At 40.8% G+C, this 19,525-nt stretch overlaps 1 pseudogene; it reads right to left on the bottom strand.

The window, feature by feature from the left end:
- Positions 1 to 17,892: 17,892 nt before the first annotated feature.
- LOC133763134 (large ribosomal subunit protein eL18-like) lies at positions 17,893 to 18,460 on the bottom strand (annotated as a pseudogene).
- Positions 18,461 to 19,525: the final 1,065 nt, after the last annotated feature.

The following is a 19,525-nucleotide window of genomic DNA, read 5'->3' as shown; positions in this document are numbered from 1 at the left end:
GCATTATTCATTCTGTCTTATTACCCATAGTTCTTTTTACACTTCTACAAGTTAGATTCTAATCTGCGCCGTGATGTTCCATATCTTTAAACTGATTTACATAATACAGTCTTGCACATTTGTACTTTCTTGCTAACTTCGGTAGAAGCCACAGACCTTTCATCACGACCAAAAAAAATCTCTAATTTTTTTCTTTAATGCTCTTCTGTGGAAAAGAACAGAAAGTCAGGACATATTTCTGTCTAGAACATACCACTCATTTAAAAAGAATTAAGATCTGGGTGTGTTTTCACAATAAAACAATCAGCAACATGGAGAAACCACTTCTGATGGAGAAAGTAAATGAGGACAATAAAACACCCAGTTTATGGCCATCAGAATTTGCTCTGTTGTGCATGTCCTGGATGCCGCTGCCTGCATTTTCTGCTGTAATTTTTCCTACTTATTTATCTGTTGCTTTCCATACTTTCATATATTCCACTTTTGGCTCTCGACTATTTTTAATCAACTTCCAGTGGTTTGCTTTCTTTTCTTTTTCTTTCTTTCTTTCTTTTTTTCTTTTTCTTTTGTGTGTGTGTAAGATACTGACTCTGAAGATCTCAGTACAGGAGTAAATCAGCACTCCATAAATGCAGGCTGACGGCATGTTGAAATAATCCCTTCTGTGTGAAGGGAAGAATTATCGCCACCAAGAAATAGCTTTTATTTATTTTTGAGTCAAATTACCAGGGGGAAATGAAAGACCTCTTTATAATTCTGAAATCCTGGTGTATTTTAAAATGTGTGCCAATACGGATTAAGCTATCAACAAGTCTTTCATGGAAATTCGTGAGGAAGAAAAATGCTGATTAAATTTCGTAAAGGTGAATCTCAGACCGTGGGTGGTATTTCACGGACTTCCAAAGCAGAGTGTTGAAAGTGAGAATGGAAAGAACACAGTTGCCTTATTGTCTTGTCTCACGCACAGGTGTCACACGGGCTTTGAGGAGGTTGCTAGAGGACTTTTTTTGTGGGTCTGTTACTCAGGCAACCGGTTCTTCATTTGCAAACCAAGAACATGGACTTCAGTGTGTAGTTTGCTTTTATGTATTAGATTAGTTGGGGTTATTTGCAAACTCTTTTAGACTCATATTATCTGAATCTAGGAAATTTAACTTTTTTTTTTTTTTCATAAGAGGAAACTAAGGTATTACAAAGAGGAAATGATTGCTGTACAATTGAGGGCAGAACTCCACCAGGCACAAACCTATACTTCTCTTATTCTTTATATTATATAGATGTATTATGCTTGGAAAATATTTAAGCGAATTCTTTCCAGTGACATTAATTTATGGGGGTTTAAAATTATTTGAGTAGGAAGAAATCTAGCATTAGTTCTACACAGAAAAAATCAGGATAGAATTTCTGCATAGCAGAGAGATTCAGAAAAGAAAAGGCTGGAGGTAATGATTTTAAACAATATATAATCATTACTCAGTATAGATAAAAATTTACTCTGATTTTAACAGTGATCTTCCAGAAGGAAGCAATGACAAGTTTTTCTATAGACGCAAAAAGACTCTAAGTAGTGTGGTATCCACTCTTCACTGGAGAAAGAAGTCGAGGTGACCGAGTTGCTGGACTTCCATTCACACGCTGAAAATATGGCCGTAATTGTGACTACTAGGCCTTCGTGCGCTCCCTTGGTCTCGTTTCCTTTGGCAGAGAAAATGATCCCTCTTCTGAGTCAGTTTCTCTGGAGCTTCCAGTAGCTCCTTCTGCTTCAATGTGACCTTTTTCCTTCTAGAGCCTGGTCTGGGGACACAAGATAAACACCAGATGCAGCCAGCCATAAAGCATCCCTTTCAAGACCACAGAAAAGATGCATGCGTTGCCTTGGTGGGGGTGTGATTTATAATTTAGACGTAATTTTGTGTGCTGGACAATGAGTGCAGTAAGGTCTCCCAGAAAGGACTCAGGATAGTCTTGGTGCTCCCAGCGGCTCCACAACCCGCATGCCACCAAAGTACTCGCTGAAATTCCTGAAGCTGGGACAGCAATTAGGCCCATAAAAATGAAGTTCATTAATGAAAACTAATTGAAAATTAATTCACCATGACTCCAGGGAAGAGCTTGCATTGAAAATGTTGTGTTGTTAGCAAGCGAGTCTCTAATCATCAGAGCATAGCAAAATACTTCAGAGTGACACATAGGTTAATGAGGTGACGAAGCATCAGGAAAACAAAGTCTTGTAATATTAAAATAGCTGCTGGGCTTAAAACGGCTGCCCGTCCCCTTCCTTCTGCCCCATTCCACCTTCTTTTATTATCAGATGCACATTATTTTTCCTTCCCACTGTAAATCTTTCCCAGGGAAGAAATTCCACGATAATTTTTCAAGTTTTCATTGTTAAGTATGAGCTTTGTAAATGCCAATGTATCTACTCTCCAGATGTTAAGGAAACCATCTTCTTGTTTCTAGAAGTTTTCAGCAGAGAAAATTAGAAAATTTCAAGCACATACAAAAGAGAGCATGCTGTGGTGAAACCTCCTCATCTGACTCGAACAATTAGGTACCAGGAAACTGTTGTAAATCACATTTGAGTGGATTAGAAGGAACAAAGTGTTAGATTCCTCCTATTTCCTTTATCATGTTAGATATTGTAAAATGACCCACTTGCTTTTTTTTTTCTTTCTAATTTATCTAAAATATTTATTAAAGGTGTTGCACATGCAAGACGGAAAAGAACAATGGGACATTTCTTCTGTTCAGATCCACCTGTATCTCTTCTGAGAGATCAACTAGGATCACTTTGGAGTCTCTTTATATGCAAATGGATCCTAATTTAAGGTTTATGTGAATGGATGTTAAATTTTTAATATTAAATTTTACCATGTTTTTGGTCACTTCATGTTTTTGGTAACTGTTCTCCTTGGAAACATCCATCTTCATTTTGCTCCTATCACAATGCACAGTTAGGCCTGATACTAACTATGTTGTTAAGCTGGTGTGTGAAGGATCTGTGGAATCTACCCTTCCTCTCCATAGCATTATTTTATTGTTTTTTGAAAACGGGAAATTAATGGAAGAATTTTGAAGGTAAATTCTTTTTGTTGAATTGATTGCTACCAGAATTGAGCTGCATTTCCTTCATCCTTAGTCTTGTCAGCAAATTTCATCTCTTAACTCTTCCAGTAGCTCCAATCTCAACCAGAAGAAGAGGATAAAAACATTCTCCTTGCTACATCTTTGGGAAGGCTTTGGCAAAGCGATTAAAAACTATGGACTGTTATGGAAACCTTTTGTACCTTCTTTTGAGGTGGAGAATTTAAACAAAATCTTCATAGTACATTAAGGCTGTCAAAATTTCTTCTTTCTTATGTACTCTTATCTACTTGAATATGAGTTTAATTCTCTACTTGTTACAGGTCATTTCAGAATGATTCTACTTTTGTCTACCTTTTAAAATTTCTTTTTTTTAAGGAGTTTCCTCTTATGTCATTCTAATTTTTCAACTAAATTTTTAGGCAAATATACATTCAGGGTATTTCTGTACCACTATATTGTGTTGGCACAAGATATTTTAAAGCAGAAAAAGGAAAAGTTGGCAGAGTAAAAGTTCAACAGCCAATGAAAATACCCAGCATCGTCCCAGATGAGTAAGAGATAGGTGTTGGGTTTTAACAGTGACTTTTTTTTTTTTAATTTAGTTACTAAGAAAAATTCTTGTAATTCAATTTTTAAAAGAAGATTTGATGTAATACTATCCACAACTTAATAGTGCTACAGTCAGCTTCAAAGTGGAAATAGATGTGAAAACTACACATGAATTATTCCAATTTTCAGTATGTCTATTAAATTAATTTGGTGATTTGGTTAGAAATTTTCTTCCCTTACATGAACTTCTGCGTTTACAGATTTTGGTTTTGGAGACTACCACATAGCCCACTTTATGTTCCTTCTTTGCCTGGTTCAGGGATGTACAAGTACATCAGACTGAGAGTAAGGCACAATGCGACGAGGTAGCAGGCATCAGGGACCAGGAAGGGGCACAGACTGCCTCCCTGTAGAGATCCGGGATGATGGAGGAGCCCGAGACTGAATGCTGGCAGCAGCACCTTCTCCTGGACAGAAAGACAAGCCACTCGCAGCACGTGTGGCCTCTGAGCATCACCAAATGAAGTGCACGTACACAGCATTCCTTGAATTTCTTTATGAGTCGTATTTTCTAAAAGTCATACCCATTTTCTGCACAGCAAGATCCTTGGCAGTTGCCAATACTGCGAATTTTCAAATACAAGCAACATGTTTGAGTGACAGTATCAAAGAAAATAAGGCTTTTCCACCTTTATTAATAACAATCAGTTTATTAAACATGCTCACTTTTCCTTAGATAACTTACAATAGAACTTATGTTGAGAGTTGATCTTGTAAAATTGTCTTAACTGTAAAAAAAATTGAAAAACAGAATCCTTGGCTTAATTTGAGTTTGAGCATTTCAAAGCTGGTATTTGCAAACTCAGAAAAAAAAAAAAAGAGCTTTTCATTAATCCGTGATTTTGGAAACAGTTACTCTTAACCCACAACCACATACAAATACAAAAATCCTAATGGGACTATTTTCTTACTAAGCCTGTAACAGTTTACATTCACCTAATGGCCTCGGGTTATGAGCAAACTACTCAATTAGAGAATTTAGGCTGGTTGCCCACATATTTTAGAGCAAATTATCCTTTCACAAATGCAGAACCCCCTATATAAAACGCCTAACCAGTATTTCCTGTAAAAAAAATACTATTCCCTAAATTCCCACCTTGAACCTACTAAGAATTTCTCTTTTTGCTAGGGCAAAGATTTTATGGAAATATTTGTTTTTATATCACATACCTTACTGTTGGTCTTCCTGCTGGTTGTGTTTGGACCTTAAAGTAGCTAAGAAATTATAATCAGAACGCTTCGAAATATTTCTTTTTTAAGTACTTTTGTTAAGTACTTAAGCTTCAAACCTTAAGTTGGAAGGTGCAGAAACCTGCCAATTCTTTGATAACAGATCTTCTGCTTGTGGGGGTAAAATGAATTTCATGGTTATCCTTAACACTTACTATTTCTTCTTTAGCCTCTTTCATTTAAAAGGGGGTCGGTGCTTCCAATCTATAAACACCCATTAAAAGTTCTCCACCCTTTTATACTTGGCTGCTGGTCTTAATTGTCTGCAGATGGGTGGATCACTGCATTTCTATTTCAAAGGTAGAGATTTGCAAAATGTAAACCAGCCTATTAAAAGTCCTAAATCAACATTCTGAGCACCCATTAAGGGGACCCATGTGTAAGCAGAGATAGGACTCCATTGGAAAGTGTCTTTTTGTAACAAACATTTTCAGTCTCGTCTAAGAAGTGTGTATCACCACCGATGCATTGCCTAGGAATTCACCGCAGTGTTTTGAGGGCTATTAAAAAAATTCACGCAGAACTCAGAACTATGGAAAATATATATTTGCAAAAAATTATTGTTTTTCTTTTCTAATAGTTGAGACGTAAGAGATGCTATGTAACTTACATTATAAATTTTCATCAGGTTGAAAAAGAACTAAAGTATTTGTTATATAACAAATGAAAAGTTCAATGTAATATGGAACTGTAATACTAGCGAATGTATTTTATTGTATTTCATATAAAATCTAAAAATGTGAATATTTTCAGTTCACCTAGTGGATTCTTTTCTATCCTAGTAAAATTCCTTTTGAAAAGATGAACCTCAGCTCACAGCATTGCTTGTGACTGAGAACTGCACCTGAACCGGCCCTCGGCTCCGCGGTGTTCTGGCTTATCTCGCCTAAGGGACCACAGTGGATCTCAGATTCCATGGTTTCTTCCATGCCTCTTTCACTAGCTTTCCCCCTGGTGTTGCATTAGCCCACCCTGAGGGCTGGTCACTTCTGATCCATAAATTAGGCGGACGAAAAACACAAAAACATGCTTCTTTTATCTCTAGAAATCAAACCCACCCCACAGTTCAGTTTGGCTTTCTCGAGTCTACAATAAAATATTCTGAGTGGCACAAGATATTGCTAAAATCCCTGACCTTAAAAAAAGAGCCTTGCTTTAGACTATTTCATTCACTTTGGCTTTGAGCCTCTCAATCTGTACCCGGTAGTCAAATCAAGGTTTGAACATTTGACCACGGCTTTCCTTCTCCCTAAATGTAAGACGCAATTTATTTAATTTTAAGGAAATGGTGTTTCCTCTTAAACTCCAGTTTTAATACATAGATTATAGGGACAATATTTAAAAGACATCTCTGTCTTTGAGATTGCATTTTATTTTATTTTATTTTCTTACTTAATTTTTCTGCATGCTATGAAAATGGAAGCAGAAGTCGGGTATCTAAATAGAAACAAAATAAAAACAATTTAAGATACTCTCCTTCAGCTTGCAAAATACATTTACGAGCTCTCAACAAAATTTTACTTTTAAAAGCCATTTTAATATTTGTTATCTTTTTCTGAGTAAAATAAGCTGATGCTTTTCCATGTGGATCTTATTATGTGAATAGCTGTCTAAGTCTGCTATTGAACATAATCATATGAATTACGAACTGTGACTTTATTTCTTTTATAATCTTTGTAGTTCTTGCCATTACTTTTACATGTCTATGTCTGGCATTATGTAGCTTTGAAACTATGCCAAAAATATTTATTGTAGTATATCTGGCATTCTCATACTATGTGGCTGAGTTTGGTTTCTGAGCTGGGCAAAACTTATTAGCAGATACGGTTCTTGACATTTGTTGGAAAAAAAAATTTGTCGGTAATTTTAATGCTCCCCTGAAGCATAAACTCTTGCACTCCTTGAAACCTGCATGGAGTTAAAATTCCAGGGTGTGAGCTATCTTTTTTTCCAATTGGAATTATTTCTTTTTCTTATAATGTATGAAAAGTGGAACAAAATAACAACAATGAAAGGAAACAGGAAATAAAATAATGAACCTAACTACAAACTAGAATATTTGACGATATTTGCTTGGATGATCTGGATAAAACGTTTTTCTGGTATGCAATCAAGGGATCTGAAGCAGGGTTCTGCTGGTGTTGTGTGGTGCCAGCCCTTTGTGGTGGCATGTCCTAACAATGATGATAAAAAGCAAAATGTGCATGGATAATTCTTTTATTAATCTCTTTGTAGCTTGACTAGTAAATGTTTTTCACGAAGTGCTATGACGGTATTCAGCTTCTGCCCTGAGGTTTATCCCAGTTTCCACCACCACGCTGCTGTTTACTATGTTCAGGCACAGCTCAGGGCTCTTCATGGAGTTCATGCTCAACATATTTTTGTGTGTGTAGAGTAACCTAGTAGCATTATTGAAAGTGTTATTAAGGCATTTGTTAAGCCTTTAAAGGTTATTATTTTTTAAAGATTTATTTGAAAGGCAGATTTACAGAGAGGCAGAGGCAGAGAGAGAGAGAGAAAGGTCTTCCATCTGCTGGTTCACTCACCAGATAGTCACAACAGCCGGAGCTGCGCCGATCTGAAGCCAGGAGCCAGGCGTTTTCTCCCAGTCTCCTACGTAGGTGCAGGGGCCCAAGGACTTGGGCCATCTTCTACTGCTTTCCCAGGCCATAGCAGAGAGCTGGATCAGAAGAGGAGCAGCTGGGACTAGAACCGGTGGCTATATGGGATGCTGGCACTGCAGACGGAGGCTTTAACCCGCTGCGCTACAGTGCCAGCCCCAAGGTTATTTTCTAAAAGAAGGTGAAATCATGACTGTCATTCAAACATAAAATGAACACACAGCCAACTATCTTATTTAATGAATAATAATGAGGGAATAAGAAAGATGTGATAATCAATTCAAAGAATTGAAAGAAACATACACATATGGGCAATAAGGAATGTTGAAAATAGATCCAATGCATATACATTTACAAATAGATGCAAAATTGACCTATTCATACAACAATAATTAATTGGATCCTACTAGACACAATTCATTTGCATTTCTATGGATAAGAATCAGTGTATTATCCATTTTCTGCAATTTACTAGTACAAATAATATTTGCACTATGCACTTTAGATAGTAAGGCTATTATTTGGGGAATTAATATAAGTTTTTCTGTATTTATATGATCATTGATTTTTTTTTCAGTCAACCAGTGGCTTTTGAATACTTATTATGTATCAGGCAGTATGTTTAGTTTGGGAGATTTATAATAATGATCAAAACCAGCCTTAATGGATCTGTTGTTCAGAGATGGAGACAGGCCTTAACCAAATGATCACAAAAAGAAATGTATAATTTTTTTTTACTTTTATTTAATAAATATAAATTTCCAAAGTACAACTTTTGGATTATAGCGGCTTTTCCCCCCCATAACCTCCCTCCCACCCGCAACCATCCCATCACCCACTCCCTCTCCCATCCCATTCACATCAAGATTCATTTTCAATTATCTTTACATACAGAAGATCAACTTAGTGTATACTAAGTAAAGAAGAAATGTACAATTGTAACCACACTCAGAGTCACGGGGCAGTCTGCAGAGCTCCAACAGAGCACAATTTGTATACGCTAATTTTACTTTAAGTAGCATTTATATGTCTCATGGTTTTTTTATTTATCAAAGGTAATACTTTATGGGGCTGTCGATGTGGTGTAGTAGGTACAGCCTCCACCTGTGGCACCAGCATCTCAACCCCAGCTGCTCCACTTCCAATCCAGCTTGGGCCTCTGTATTCACCTGAGAGACATGGAAGAAGCTCTTGGTTCTTGGCTTCAGATGTGCCCAGCTCCAGCCATTGTGACCATTTGGGGAGTGAACTAGCAGATGAAAGACCTCTCTCACTGTCTCTCCCTCTCTCAATCTGTAACTCTGCCTTTAAAATATATCTTTAAAAAAGGGTGATACTTTAAATTAGAAATCTGTTTTTAAAAATTCTCTTCCTGAGACGTGCATGTAAAATTTAATAACTCCACAACACACAAATGAATCCGATATTTCTATACTTCACAACTGTAAAATATTGTGTAGCATAAGCTTCTGTGTGCTGGTTTTTACACGAGGATCATCTGAGATCATCATAGCTGGTCAAGTGAGACCTCAGTCAGTTCCTCTTTCGCCAGTTGCTCCTTTGGGAGTCTTCCTTCCTCACCTTCTCTTCCTGCCACCATATTGAATCAGGTTCTGCAACTGGTACACTTGTGAAAAATAACTGTGTGTGACACGTTTGGCCCGCAGAAAGCTGTCGTCTCTGTCTTAGCTACGTCAGAATCCATGCTGTGCTGCATTCTGAGATGTCTTGTTGCTCACTCACTCTGTTCACTAAACTGTATGCCCTTCATCTTCAAAATCCCACTGGAAGCCAAAGCTTTCATGAAGCGTAATTTAACGTAGGATACAAATATAGATAACGTCCACTTTTTGAACATGGTGTAGATGTCCTCTTCACAAAGGCTGAATTCATATAAATGAATGTGACAATAACAAAACATAAAAAACCGGCCGGCGCCGTGGCTTAACAGGCTAATCCTCCACCTTGCGGCGCCGGTACACCGGGTTCTAGTCCCGGTTGGGGTGCCGGATTTTATCCCGGTTGCTCCTCTTCCAGGCCAGCTCTCTGCTATGACCCGGGAGTGCAGTGGAGGATGGCCCAAGTCCTTGGGCCCTGCACCCCATGGGAGACCAGGAGAAGCGCCTGGCTGCTGGCTTTGGATCAGCAAGATGCGCTGGCCGCAGCGGCCATTGGAGGGTGAACCAACCGCAAAAAGGAAGACCTTTCTCTCTCTCTCTCTCACTATCCACTCTGCCTGTCAAAAAAAAAAAGAAAAAAAAAGAAAAAAAAAAAGAAAAGAAAACAAAACATAAAAAACCGTGTTAAGGGTTTTTTTTTTTTCCCCCCATGGTAGTGGTGATTGAACTAAGTCATTCATAGGAATCTAAATATTCCTTTTGACATTATGTGCAAAGCTGCTAGAGATGACCCAGCACCTTCTATCACTTTCAACAATTTATCTTGTGTCTTAGCTTAGATTTCCTAGAAGCTCACCATCAGGTGAGTGATTCATTAATAAAGAACTCCCGGGGAGCCACTCGGGGACAGTGCAAAGCAGCACAGGGAAGAGAAGGCAGCCCCGTAAAGGGCAGCCTCAGCCCGTGTCTGGAGGCAGTCATGCCTTAGAGCTTCCTCCTGAGAGGGCAAAGGAGCCTGTCTTTTACACTTCTGCACCTATCAGTTCTTTTGGGGGTGATTAGAATGGGGGAAAGTCAATTTCTAGGCACTTCCCAGTGTTGACAAAGTGGGATCCACTGTCTCAAGGGCATCTTTTATGAAACAGCCTGGTGTTTGCTGTTGGAGGTGAAACACAAAGGGGTCTGGGAAGAACTATTGAGGCTACTTGCAATATACAACCAGGGCCCAAATCCATTGTCTTTTTCCTAGGAACATGGTTGGGCTGCCTTTCCCAGCCTCCCTTGCCAAGGATGGCCATGTAACTGTGTTCTCTCTGGTAGAATGGATCAGAAGTGGTATGTGCTATTTCTGAGCCTTAGGGTAGCCTCATCCGTGACATTTTATTCCCTGCTATTGATGGGAGCTTATCCTAAGCCACAGTGAAAATGACCTTAGGAAATGGTGATGAAACATGCTGGGGGGCGGGGGTGGGGGCTCTGAATGACTTCATGGAGCACAGCTTCTGGATGATCTGGAATGTTTACCTTGATAGATAAGAGAAGCCAATCTGTTTTTCAAACTACTGAATTATCATTGATTTCCTGTATCACAGCAGCCTAACCTTTTTCTAGGTAATACAAGTCATTTTAGTCATATAATGTTGTGTGATATTATGCCTATGGATATGCCTACTGTGTGATATACATGCCTATGGATGTAGTATTGTTTTTTTTCTGCTAGACTATATATTATATGTGAGCAGATTTGCCTATCTTTTTCATGCTAGCATAAAATAAGTACTTAGTGAATAAGTGAAAGTGCCCTATAATTATTAAAATAAAACACATTGCAATTCAGAATTTACTGTAATGCCACATTAGGAGTGATATATATATAATATAGTATATGTTATATATATACATTATATATGTGTGTAATAGATGGAAAGAGATTAGTGAAAATAATCTAAATGATTAATGAGATAAAATGATATATTCTCAAGAAAACAACACTGCAGGGCACCTTGGTAACCATTCTTGCATATTGGAAAGATGATTATAAGGGGGTTGCTGACCAATAGTTTTCTGTGTTGGCAGAGAAAAACTGGGCGGAAAGAGCTTAAACTGACCTGACAGTAATAGTGATTAAACATTAGAAAAGGCTCCCGAGGAATATTGTAGAACCTCTGTCTCTGGTGAATTTTAAGGACAAACCATCTGTCTTAGACATTTCAGGCACAGCCTTGCAGGAAGAGAGCTCTGGGTTAAATGACTCCTCCAGCGAGCTCTCTTTCAATTCCAGGAGTCTGTGCCACCAGCCAGGGCAGCCAGGGGCTCAGCAGTGACATCTTTCACTCCATCACTCCGTCTGACTTATGGGCCGGCATCTCTTATTTGTAACTAGAGAGAGTTGTTTCTCTAGGTGAGGCTGGCAGTGTAGGGAGTAGTGAGTAGAAATACTAGCGCCCAAAATAATGATATTCAAAAGTATATTTTGCTCTTAGAACTCTTTTTTTTTTTTTTGACAGGCAGAGTGGATAGTGAGAGAGAGAGAGAGACAGAGAGAAAGGTCTTCCTTTTTTGCCGTTGGTTCACCCTCCAATGGCCGCTGCGGCCGGCGCATCTCGCCGATCCGAAGCCAGGAGCCAGGTGCTTCTCCTGGTCTCCCATGCGGGTGCAGGGCCCAAGGACTTGGGCCATCCTCCACTGCCTTCCCGGGCCACAGCAGAGAGCTGGCCTGGAAGAGGGGCAACCGGGATAGAATCCGGTGCGGATTAGCCTGTTAAGCCACGACGCCAGCCTCTTAGAACTCTTAAGATTCCCACATGACCACTACAAAGTAACTGGGGAACTCCTAAGACTTTCCAAATGCTGTGTTTCTAGTGCTATGCTTTCTTAAATTACGTTAATTTCTGTAGCAGTGATGGAAGGATGATGATTTCAAATTGACAGTGCAGACAGCAGATCAAGCTGCTGCGTGGGACACCTGCGTCCTGTGTACTGTTTGCAACTGGACAAGACTAGAAATAGCTAAATGCCCATCAATAGGAGACTAAGTTAAAAATGCAGCATCCTTTTAACTGAATGTAACACAGCCTTTAAAAAAGCATGAGAATAAATCAGTATAGTGTGAGGAATGAACTACTCTGTGTAAAATATATGTCCACGTATATACACACATACACACACACACACACATGGGCACACAATTACATCTGAAAAGCTAAGAACTGGTCACACTTCTGTTCCCATTGGAAAGGGAACTGTGAGTCTTGAGGAAATGGGGAGGGAAGAGAGACCTAATTTTCACTGTACTCGCTTTTGCAAATTATGAATTTTGTATTATATGCATACATTACCCACTCAAAGGATAACACAGGGGCCAACATTGTGGCATAGTAGGTTAAGCCGCCACCTGGGATGCCTGCATCCCACATGTCTCAGCTGCTCCACTTCCGATCCAGCTCTCTGCTAAGGCCTGGAAAAGCAGAAGAAGATGGCCCAAGTCCTTGGGCCCCTGCACCCGCATAGGAGACCCGGAAGAAGCTCTCGGTTCCTGAGTTTGTCCTGGCCCTTGCAGCCATCTGGGGAGTGATCTGGTGGATGCTGTCTCTGTCTCTCCCTCTCTGGAGATCTCACTTAAATAAATAAATAAATCTCAAAAAATAACAACAGAGGTTAAAAAAGAGAAATATTTTCAGTGGTCTAATGACTCATTTATTCTTCATTTGAGGATTTATTTACATCTGATATAAAATTATCTTCATTTTCTTCTTTTAATATCTTATTCATTTATTTGAGAAGTAGAGTTACAGATAGACAGAGGGAGAGACAGAAAGATCTTCCATTCACTGGTTCACTCCCTAAATGGCTGCAACAGCCAGAGCTGAACGATCTGAAGCAAGGAGCCAGGAGTTTCTTCTGTCTCCCATGTGGGTGGGAGGGGCCAAGCACTTGGACCATCTTCTGCTGCTTTCCCAGGCCATAAACAGAGAGCTAGATTGGAAGATGGGCACCTGGGATATGAATGGGCTCCCATATGGGATGCCAGCGTCGCAGGCAGAGGCTTAGCCTACTACACCCCAGTGCCTGCCCCATTATCTTCATTTTCAAAGTATAGAATTAAGGCAATTCCAAAATGTATTAGACTTTGCCAACACTTTCTGTTTGGATTATAATTGTGGTTATAATCAATATTTAAAATAAGGAAACACACCCCAAGACAACATTAAAATATCACCCCATGTAAAAATTGTAGTCTTTTCTCCTTCACCTTCCCAGTTTAAGGTAGCTGAAGCCAGCAACCCAATATATTTTCACCAAGAAAGAGAGAACAGGATGAAACTACTTATTAAAAAAACTATTAAAATAGCATGTGTCATGATATTTAAAATTTAGGAGTTGTTTTCAATTGACACGAAGCACATATATGTTTATACTTCCATCAGCTGTGTCTGAGAGTATTTCTTATACAGCACATCTGAAGAAGAATAGGGATAGGTGTTAGGTCAGCTGCTAACAGCCTGGTTGGAACCCTTAGATCCCAAATCAGAGTGCTGAGTTCAAGTCCTGGCTCTGGCTCATGACCACAGCTTCCTGCTAATGCACACTCTAGGAGACAGCAAGTGTTGGCTCAAGTAGTTGGGTCCCTGCCACCCATGTGGAAGACTCTGTGTTTCCAGATCCCAGTGAGTGAACCTGTTTCGGGAGTGAACTTGTAGATGGGATGTTTGTTTGTCTCTCTCTGTCTTATTGCCTCTCAAATAAAATAAGTAAGTATATAAACAGAGACTTAAAAAATAAAGGAGAACATTTGCAGTATCTCCACCATCTCATAAAAATAGTCATAAATAAATTTTGGCTAAATAATTTAGATGGAAAATAAGAACAATTTATTGATTAGGTAGAATGCCTAACGCAAGTGTGAAGGAAGTCTGAAGTATTCTGAAATGAATCACTTTGTAAAAGTTAAGAGTGAAATTTAAAAGGCTTCAGTGTAAATAAAAATGTGACTTAGGAGGAGGAGGAAGACACACAGTGGCTTCGTCTCCAATAGGAATTGTTAGAAGATTCCCAAAATAAGAAGATACTTTTTAAAAGTACAAAAAATTTTAAAGATTAAAATAAAGACAATATACTTACATTTATCCACTGTCAACTTTAATGCTACAAAAAATAATATTGGCATCTGTTAAAGCAACTGAAAATAAAGAAAATCATTCACGTTTCCTCTGAATTATAGAGAAATGATATTCTAAATATTTCCATCAAATTTTCATCACTAGTATCAAGCTAAGCCACATTAAAGCCTGAGGCAAAAGAAGTCGATAACACAGACCCTGCCTGTATTTAAGATTTTGATATTTTGTATATCATAGATTTTTTGCTTTGATCTAAGAAATATTGAATTAAAATATTATTTATATTGATTACTGAGCCTTTTTGACACCCTCATATTTTGTACCTGAGGCAAATGTCTCATCTGCTTAATCCTACTTAGTTCCAGTCTTGTTGCTGTCTAAATAATAAAATGTTAGCAGAGAAATAATTTTAGCCTTTCTCTCTTTTTTTTTATAAAAATATTATTTATTTATTTCAAAGGTAGAGTAAAAGAGAGAGAGATCTGGCATCCGCTGGGTCACTCCCCAAATGCCTACAACAGCAGAGGCTAGGAGCTGAAGCCAGGAGCCAGGAACTCTATCCAGGGCTCCCATGCAGACAAGTGAAACCTAAGTACTTGGGCCATTCTCTGCTGCTTCCGGGTGCATTAGCAGGAAGCTGGATTGGAAATGTGGAGTAGCTGGGACTTGAATGAGGCACTCTGATAGGGATGCAGGTGTCCCAAGTAGAGGCTTAACCCACTGAGCCACAACACCTGCCCCATAATTTAAGCCTCTCTTAAGCACATTTTGTCAATATTCACACTATTCTATGAGAGCAATTAAAATAAAAACATTGGATTGACGAGTACTAAATTTCTAAATGTTCTCACAACTCAGCAAGGTGTACGATCTTATATTTTTATGGATGAAGATATTGAGACTCAGAGAAGTTAGTAATTTGCTTATGACACACAAATAGCACATCACACAACCAAGACTGAAACCCAGATCTGTCTATGATAAAGGCCAAAAATAAACTAAGTCCTTTCTTGGGGAATTATTAACATTTGAATCAAGCGCCAAAAGAAGAGTCTCGATTTGCCAGGCAATGAGGTGAAGTAGGAATTAAGCCTGGACGAAACTTCCAGAGGCCGGTTTAGTCTAAAGCTAAGGAGGTTGAAGTTCAGAACCCCTTAGCCAAAGCTCTTCGAAGGCTTCTTGGCAGAGACTCTAATGATGTGTTTCCTAGATTAGGAATGTTAGCAGAATGCAGCCAAGTAAGGCATTTTAACTCCGATCATCGATGTCTGCTGAGTCTTTGCGTTCTGACTTTCCCCCAGCACTATTCCCCTTGGTATTAGGTGGCTTCGGAATTTCTTGGGCATTTTGGAGATCCAACTGAGAGATAGTTGAATTACAGATGTGTCTTTTTGGGCCTAACAGGGATGTATTGTATGGGTTGTAGCTACTTTTGTGGTTAGGGCTGGCCTAATTGCCCATTGTGCCAACTTACCTGACATTGTGCTATGAAAACTCATAGCCAGGCCAGTGCCACGGCTCACTTGGCTAATCCTCCGCCTGCAGCGCCAGTACTCTGGGTTCTAGTCCTGGTTGGAGCACCGGTTCTGACCCGGTTGCTCCTCTTCCAGTCCAGCTCTCTGCTGTGACCCGGGAAGGCAGTGGAGGATGGCCCAAGTGCTTGGGCCCTGCACCTGCATAGGAGATCAGGAGGAAGCACCAGGCTCCTGGCTTCGGATTGGCACAGCGTGCAGGCTGTAGCGGCCATTTGGGGGGTGAACCAACGGGAGGAAGACCTTTCTCTCTGTTTCTCTCTCACACTAACTCTGCCTGTCAAAACAACAACAACATCAACAAAAACTCATGGCCAGATACTTATCATACTGTGAATGGTACTTGGATGGTGGGAATAGAATCAAATCATGCAACATGGTTCAAGTTTAATCTTTTTTTTTTTTTTTTAAAGAAAGAGTTATTTGAAAGGCAGAGATATATATACCCTCACCCACAGAGAGAGATCTTCCATCTGCTGGTTCACTACCCAAATGGCTGCAAGGGCTGGGCTGGGCCAGGCCAAAGCCAGGAGCTAGGAGCTTCTTCCAGGTCTCCCACGTGGGTGTAGGGTTCCAAGGACGTGGGCCATCTTCCACTGATTTGTCAGGCCCATTAGCAAGGAGCAGGAATAGAAGTGGGGCAAGGAACCCGTGTCCATATGAGATGCTGGCATACAGATGGCTGTCTTAACTTTCTATCCCACAGTGCTGAATCCTGTTTAATATCTTTTAAAAGACTTGAAAGAAAAACCCCAACATAAAAAATGCAAAACCTTATTTTAAAAGTTGATTAAGATCAAATGCATCATTTTAACGGCAGTTCCGAGATACTCTGGAACATCCAGTGAGATATTTAAAAAATTATGAGGGCTGGCACTGTGGTGCAGTGGGTTAAAGCCCTGGCCCGAAGCGCCGGCATCCTATATGGGTGCCAGTTCTCGTCCCGGCTGCTCCTTTTCCGATCCAGCTCTCTGCTACGGCCTGGGAAAGCAGTGGAAGATGGCCCAAGTCCTTGAGCCCCTGCACCCATGTGGGAGACCTGGAAGAAGCTCCTGGCTCCTGATCAGTGCAGTTCTGGCTGTTGCGGCCAATTGGAGAGTGAACCAGCAGATGGAGGACCTCTCTCTCTGTCTCTACCTCTCTCTGTAACTCTGTCTTTCAAATAAATAAAATAAATCTTAAAAAAAAAGGAAATTATGATCAGGCCAGTGCTGTGGCGTAGCAGGTAAAACCACTGCCTGCAGTGCCGGTATCACATTTGGTTGCCGGTTCAAGTCCTGACTGCTCCACTTTTGATGCAGCTCTCTGCTATGGCCTGGGAAAAGCAGTAGACAATGGCCCAAGTCCTTGGGACCTTGCACCCACATGGAGAACCTGAAAGAAGTTCCTGGCTCCTGGCTTCAGATTGGCGCAGCTCTGGCCATTGCGGTCATCTGGGGAGTGAACCAGTGGATGGAAGACCTCTCTCTCTCTCTCTGTTTCTGCCTCTCTGTAACTCTGCCTTTCAAATAAATAAATAAATCTTAAAAAAAAGAAATTATGGCCAGCGCTGCGGCTCAATATGCTAATCCTCCACCTGCGGTGCCGGCACCCTGGTCGGGGTGCCGGATTCTATCCTGGTTGCCCCTCTTCCAGGCCAGTTCTCTGCTGTGGCCCGGGAAGGCAGTGGAGGATGGCCCAAGTGCTTGGGCCCTGCACCCGCATGGGAGACCAGGAGAAGCACCTGGCTCCTGCCTTCAGATCAGCTTGGTGCGCCGGCCGCAGCGGCCATTTGAGGGTGAACCAACAGCAAAGGAAGACCTTTCTCTCTGTCTCTCTCTCTCGCTCTCTCACTGTCCACTCTGCCTGTCAAAAATAAAAAGAAATTATGATCTACTTATTTGAATTATACGAAGGAGACTTCCTTTTGTCATCATTTGTTCAGATAAAAATTAATGGAGCATGAAACAAATGTAGAAAAGATAAACAAGGAAATCAACTGAAATTATTCTGACAACAATAAGTAAATCGTGACTGCATTTTCTGTTTTCTTTTGTAGCATCCTAAATATTTTCATACAGCCCAGGGCACAGGGTTAGTTTTTGTAGGGGTGGCTGGCTGGTCTGTCTCTGGTGCGCTCCAACTTCCTACCATTGGAGCCAACAGGAATTCTCCTTCTTTCAGCCACCCTGGTGGTGTGGCTGTGTGGGGGTCCTGGGGCCCTGTGGAAATGCCAGGGCACCTCTTGGCCCTTGGGAGGACCTGAGAGCAAGACAGTGCCGGAGCCCTTGGGGGAGTCCAGGGCCTGCTGGTGGAAGGGGAGGGTCTTGCCCCCTGCCTTGAGGATGGATGGCACACACAGTGCCATGCACCCTCAGTTTGGACACTTCCTGAACCCGCACATCATAGGTTCTTACGGTCCTCACAGCTGTTTTGTTTTTCTGGCCAGGAAGCTTCATCTGCAGGATCATTTGGACAGGGACGGGGCAGTCAGTTGTGTGCTTCAAGAACACCATCTTCTGCACAGCCTGGTTGAAGGTGGAGTTGGTTCATCTGGCCAGAAACCTGGAGAGCTTGACCAACTGCCTGAGGTTCAGGCCCTGGCCCGTGGGCTCCTTGCGTGGAACCTCTCCATCCTTGTGCTGGTGAATGTCGACCCCCATGATGGCGCCTGCTGCCTGGCCATGTCTGGAGAGATCATACCAAAAGCAGGACTTTACTAGAAGGGATACGTTCCAAGTGGAAGCAGTGAGTAGGCTCTTGGAGTGTTGGCTAATCCAATTAATGAGAATCATATGAACACATGGAAAAAGGATTCAGATTTCTTCTTGAGTTGACAGAAAATGGTTGTATATTGAAAAAAGTAATATAAAACTCAATATATCAATACCACAAGTGCATCAAGGATGGGTAATAATTGTTGATTCAAAGAACATTTCAGATTAATCACCGCACATGAAAACTTGGGAAGCCTATCTTAAAATACACAAATAAAAAAGAGTCTTACTGCAAACTGATGGTTCTTTCCCCACATTTGGTGGCTTTCTTAAAAATTTACTTGATATTAAGAGAGTTAAAATGTTTTCCAAATTGTCAATAATACAAAATTTTTTTAATGAACCCAAAGATTTAATTACAAAATCATTGTCTGATAAAGAAGTGATCAAAAAGTATGTAGTTTTGGGGCTGGTGCTGTGGCGCAGTGGGTAAAGCCACTGCCTGCAGCACTGGCATCTCATATGGGCAGTGGTTCAAGTCCTGGCTGCTCTACTTCTGATCCAGCTCTCTGCTATGGCCTGGGAAAGCAGTAGAAGATGGTCCAAGTCCTTGGGCCCCTGCACCCATGTGGGAGTCCCGGAAGAAGCTCCTGGCTCCTGGCTTCAGATTGGCCCAGCTTCTGCCATTGCGGCCAGTTGGGGAGTGGACCATCAGATGGAAGACCTCTCTCTCTCTCTATTCATCTCCTTCTCTCTGTGTGTAACTCTGACTTTCAAATAAATAAAGAAATCTTAAAAAAATGTTCAAAGAGTATGTAGGCTGGGGCTGGCATTGTGGCATAGCAGGTAAAGCCATGGCCCTTGAGGCAGGCATCCCCTACAGGTGCTGGTTTGTGTCCTGGCTGCTCCACTTCCAATCCAGCCCCTTGCTAATGGCCTGGGAAAAGTAGCAAAAGATGGTTCAAGTGCTTGGGCCCCTGCCATCCACGTGGGAGACCTGGAAGAAGCTCC

The sequence above is a fragment of the Lepus europaeus genome, chromosome 1 (genome assembly GCF_033115175.1).
Source record: "Lepus europaeus isolate LE1 chromosome 1, mLepTim1.pri, whole genome shotgun sequence".
In the NCBI taxonomy this organism is placed as follows: domain Eukaryota; kingdom Metazoa; phylum Chordata; class Mammalia; order Lagomorpha; family Leporidae; genus Lepus; species Lepus europaeus.
Note: the sequence above shows the minus strand (reverse complement) of the source record. Positions and strands in the feature narration are given on the sequence as shown.